Here is a 6000-nt window from a genome sequence, read left to right as displayed (position 1 = left end):
ACAGGGAACACTTGCTAGATTTGGGGGCTGGGATAAAGCTATTAATGGGGGAGAGAGAAATTAGGAAGGAAAGATCTGTGGGATCTGCTGGAGATGGGGGGAGGGGGAAGGGAGGCTGCAGCAGGTGTTCTGTTGCTGACTTGGGAGGAGACAGGGGAAGTTGATTTGGACGAATGAAGAGAGAGGTGAGGATTTGCAGTTAGCCTACCTGCTTCCTTGACTGGAATCAACTTCCTCATTTTCACCTGATAGTTTGTTACCAGAGTTGTCAGGGTCAGAGCCTGGGTCCTGGCAGTTCTGACTGTTACCATTTCTAGCACCACCTAGCCAGCCCCAGGGGCCTACAGCAGCGCATGCATTGCCAGGATTTAGGCAAATGCCTAGTCAGCCCAGGGCCCTGTGGCTACATGGCACTATGTACATACACTGTGGGGTGGCTGTACAAGTCTCTGTACACAATTGTGCTCATGCCCCTTTAAAAGTGAGCCCAACTCATTCTGCAATCTCTTTCCACCACTTCCTTTTTCGAAGCAGGCTTTTACCAACCTCTCTTTTCACCCCCTGTCAATAAACTTCCACGTGGTTTGTTGTACATTGTGGTTCATTCTTATTTGCTTGTCTACAACACTAACAATCTAGGCTCAGTCACCTATCCTCAAGAGGCCAATTAAGGAAACCAGTAACAACGAATGTGGTCACACTGGGGAGAGGAACAAAGAGGCCCACCTCACATTTACAAAGAAGATAAGAGGAATGTGTAAACAAGCAGCCTTGGTCAAGGTGTGGCACATGCCTGTGATTGTCTCTGCTCCAGTCTCTCCTCAAGGTGGTCTGACAAGTTGTCACCACTGTGGGAGATTCCTTTCCCAATCTTTCTTCCTGAAAGGATGGTTGCATGCTGGGGCCCAGAGACATTAAATAAAGACCATAACTGTGTAAGATGGGTTGAGATTGCAGCATTGCACAGCCTAGACTTTGTAAAAAGCAAGCTGCATTTCTGCCACCGTGGAAGAGAATTCAGAAACAAGAGAGTAACTCCCTTTCTTCTGCCTTTCTTCCTGCTGCTGGATCAACTGCTTTGTTCCTTTTGTTACTTACTTGAAACATTTTTAGGTTATTAATACAACAGATAAAAAGCTTCACTTTAACACTCTCCCTCCCCCAGTGATTTTATCTCTTCCGAACTGGAGTCAGCAGAGTTTCACAAGGTACTTAGACCTTGACCAGAGTTGAATTCCTTTCTTAGGACAGAAGTCTTCACAACTTCCTTTGAGACCTGTAGGGAGAAGGGTTAGGGCTGCTTTGAGGAACACTATGGGAAGGAAGTTTATCAGATCAGCAAACTTATTATTTTAATGTCTTGTGGCTATGGAGCTACAGACCAAAATAGTCAACCAAGGCATGGATGCACCTGGAAGCATCTAGGTGTGAATCTGTCCCCAGCCAAAGCTCCAGCTGATTGTCCTTCAAATGATGCATTAATCCAGGCGTAGTAGTAGCATGTGCCTTTAATCCTAGTACTCACCAGCTGCAGGTGGGAGGATTCCAAGGCAAGGCCACGTGCTACATAATGAGACCCTGCTTCAAGAAAACTAAAACAAGAGTTGGTGAGATAGCTCAGTGGCTAAAGGCATTTGTTACCAAGCCTATTGACTGGAGTGATCCTTAGTATCCACATGAAAATAGAAGAGAGCTAAATCCTAGAATCCTGCAAGTTTTCCTCTGACTATGATATGTGCGTGACCTGGCACACATATTCACATCCATATTCTCTCTCTCTTTCTCTCTCTCTCTCTCCCTCTCTCCCTCCTTCCCTCTCTCCCTCCCTCCCTTTCTTTCTCTCTTCCTCCTTCCTCCATCCCTCCTATCTGTCTACCTTCTTTTCTCCCTCTCCCATCTCTTTCCCTCTCCTTCCCTCTGTCCCCTTCTCTTCCCCTTCCTCTCTCTCTCTCTCTCTCTTTCTTTCACGCACACACATACATATGTGTAAATAAATGTAGTAAAAATATTTTTAAACCCAAAAAACAAAAATCAAAGCCCGAAGATGATATAGTAAAATATATCTAGGAGTTTTAGGGGGTTGGGTACTTGGCAGAAATGATTACATTAGAGCTTCCTGAATGCAAAAAAAGAACAGGCAAGCTTTTTTTAATGAGTCAGGGATTTATGAGACTTCAATGTTGATGTATATATATATATATACATGTATATACATATATATGTATATATATGCTGTAGATAGAATATAGTGATATATTTTATCTGTTAACTCCTTAATCTACATGTTAGAATCATTGTAAGCACTAGGGAGGGATAAATGATGTGGGATTTATTGATATAGTCCATTTTCTAAAGTAGGATGAGATCCTCAGATGTCACTGAGTTGCTTGCCTTGTTCCTTGTCCAATACCAATTCAGAATCTAGGAGAAAACCAAACTCCTGAAATTAGAGATGTTGATCGTACTCCCTTATTTCACACCAGAAGTGGGCTTTTTACTCAGGACATTCACTTCTTAAAATGATTTAGAATGTCTCTACAGATAGAGAAGATTTCTGCTTTGGAGACAGGGGTCTCTCGGTATAGCTGTGGCTAGCCTGGGACACCTCTCTCTCCCCTTCTAATGCTGGGACCAAAGAATCACCATATGGCAAGATGATTCCTTAAAGTCAGAGTTGTTCTATCTAGAGGCTGCCTTTTCAAGCTGCCAGGTGAGTTTTCCTTGCTCACAGAAGTGTTGTGGGCAAGAAGATAGACTCTTAACAACTAGGTTATCTAACAGAGATGCTTGCTTCCTTCAAAAGTGAAGCCAGCACCTACTGCTCTCCACAGTATCCCCGTGGTGAAGAAAGCACAATATCCCAATATGCTTTAGAGGTAAAGATGGGACTTTTAAGTCTCTATAGCTTGTTGGAATTTTTAATCTGCTTAAAGACAAGGAATTCATGTTGTTAAAGTAAAATTGGGTCTTTTATAAAGTTTTGAGGGTAACCTGGTCTACATAGTGAGTTCTAGGTCAGCAAAGTTACATGTAGAAGCCCTTTCTTATTAAAAAAAAATAAAATAAAAAACAAAATAAAAATAAAAAGGTGTTTTCTATCTTTGGCTCATACCAACTCTCCTGCATGCCATTGCTAATCTGTGCTTGCTAAGACACAGCACAGACAGATGCCAAACCCCTGATGAAGCCTTTCCTAACACTCCCAGACTATGGGTTCATCATCTTGAACTGGGGGTGGGGGAGGACTGTACTCAGTTCTCAAATTGGGTGTTCGAAACCAGAGGTTGAACTTTATTAGTGTTTGTGTCTCCAGGATTAAGAGAGACACAAGAAGGTAGCACTCAGTGGAGATTTTCACGGCAGTGAGTGAAAGAATGAATGAACCAAGTGCTTCGTACTGGGAATGCCAACAGGGCAGGGGAGGGTGGTATCTGACTCAGGTGGAGTTACGGTCACATTCTCTGGGGCAGGCAGCTTGGGGGCAGAGGAAAGATCATTGAGCTTCAGTTGAATTAGCCAGTGAGACCTGACTTTCAGCAGTTGTGTGACTGTGTACATACAGGCTCTGTATGTGTCCAGGCCTACGCTAGTCACTTCCCATCATTATGACCAAGCTAAGAAAACAGTTTGAGGGGGGCAGAATTATTTTGACACAGTAGTCTGAGACCTAACTTTCAATATGTGAACTCTTTAGAAAAGATTTGTTTATTTTTCTTTTATATTTAGGGGCATTTTGCCTGCATGTATGCCTGTGCACTGTATGCATTCAGTGTCCTTGGAGGCTAAAAGAGGGCTTTTGATCCTCAGGGACTGGAATTTCCTGGCAGTTGGGAGCCACCGTGTGGGTGCTGGGACCGAGCTCAGGTCCCCTGCAAGAGCACCAAGTGCTCTGACCCTTGGGTCACCTCTCCAGCCTCAACACATGAATTTGTAAGTGGTTTTCATTTCTCAACAATAACAAAATCTTTGGTTCATTTCCAATTTTAATTTTTCAATATTTTATTTATTTATCCATTGTGTGTTTTTTTTATGTGATTGTCTCTGTGTGTGTGGTGTGTATGTGTGTTAGAAAACCGATTTCAGGAGTTGTGTTTCTTCTTCTACCATGTGGGTCTCAGGGATCCAACTCTGGTCATCACGCTGGAAGGGGAGCGCTTTTATCTCCTGAGCAATCTAACCAGCTCACCGACTGTCCTTAGACACAAAGACAATTACCCTCACCTTTCACACCAGTGAAGGAAATTTTAGAAGAAACCAGAGAAAAGTGACACTAAAACATTGAGAGTTTGGGAAGGGCTGTGAAGCCAGGCACCAAAGACGTGGTGGGAAGGCTTATCTCAGGCTGGAGGACGGCCAACCTGTGACCCTACATGCCCAGAAAGTGGGCAGCCCAGGGCCCCTCCCAGACAAACAGGCAAGATCCACCGACATGGATCAGCTCGATTTGTGGTACGAAGTCACAGTCCAGAATGATGCTATCAGAGGTAGGGTGGATAATTACATGCTTGATGGAGCTTTTGTGATAAAATGAAGAAGTGTTAAATATACCCACTGATGGGATGAAGAATGTAAGGCTTAGGTTGCTCCAGTTCTTCTGATGGGGAACCAACTTTCTGTGCCTGTACCTGGTGCTACCCTATGGGATGGTGCCTGCCTCTTCCTTGAAATTAAAATGCTCCACCTTGCCCTAGGCAGAAGGTGAGGCTCAGGGAGGGTTTCCTAAGTGAGCGTAGTTGGTTCTGTGAACTTGCAAGGAAACAAAGGGAGACTCACTTAGTGGAAGGAAGAGGGCCCCTGTGTTTCAGCACAGGCCGGTTGACAAACTTGGGCTTGGCACTCAAATTCTACCTATAAAAAAAAAATAAAAAGCAAGCCCAGTAGTTAAAGTTCTGCATGCCTTGCCCAAAAAAATCTAAGATCAACCTTGGTGAACACTGGAAATAAAAGCTAGTGAAATTTGAGCGGTCACAGGGAAAAGCTAGTGGCTTTAGTTAAATGACTTTATAATTGTTAACATATTACTCTCATATATGCTTACATATTACTCTCATATATGCTTACATATTATTCTCATATATGTTAATAACAGTGCAGTGATTATTTGTCTTGAGCTGTAAGCTATATGCAAAGCACATGGGCAATTGTAGGTTCTTTCTATGGTTACTGACCACAGGATAGGATGTTAGGGTGTTATGTGATGTGAGGAGGTGTCATGATGGAGAGGGGTCAAACGGCCACATGGCGAGCAATGGAAGAGCAAGCTTTGGATTCTCTGGGTGGGCTGAAGTTTGATAGAGTTGTCTCCTGGTAATGGGCACAGTTTTAGAAGATGTTTGTGTCTTGTGAGCTAGCATTCTGGCCTTGGGCTTTTGTAGGTGGTGATTTAGTTCAATAATTGACAGATGACTCATTATTTTGCATAAATAGCCTGACCTCATGCATTGCTCTGGACAAGGTCCCAGAGTTTACAAGGCTGAGGCTCATTAGGTGCTTGAGCTGTGGAGAAATTGTAGGGGTGGCCTAGGAGAAACACACACCAGCTCCAACAAGTTAGTCTTCAATTATTGTAGTATTGGTAAAACTGATTTAAAAGTTCAATACGCAGAACTGAGAAGAGTCTGACCCAAGTGTCAAAACAGAAAGGGGCTGATAGAATGTGAGTGCATAGATGCTGATCCTTTCATTCCAATTTAACCATTTCCTGGGTATCTTAGGCTCCAGTGAAGTGTTACTGTTATGGAGAAAGGCAGCCTTCGAGTATCTGCACTGTAACACGGGAACTGTGGCCAGATCCCCATGGTAAAGGTGGTCACTATAGCGGTCAGTGGGAAGCCAATGTCCTACTCAGCTATGTGACTGCCATCCTTAGTGACCTTGGGTTACCTAAGACTATATGGAGCTCGAGGGCTTGTGATAATACCAAGAGAGAAATTCATTATAAGGTGACTGTAATTTTGCTCTGATAGAGTGCGTGATGTCTGAGCTGACTCTAAGAACCTG

This window comes from Microtus oregoni, unplaced genomic scaffold (genome assembly GCF_018167655.1).
Source record: "Microtus oregoni isolate MIOR12 unplaced genomic scaffold, Mior012 000016F_ref0000370, whole genome shotgun sequence".
NCBI lineage: Eukaryota > Metazoa > Chordata > Mammalia > Rodentia > Cricetidae > Microtus > Microtus oregoni.
The sequence above is the reverse complement of the archived record's forward strand: the minus strand, read 5'-3'. Positions refer to the sequence as shown.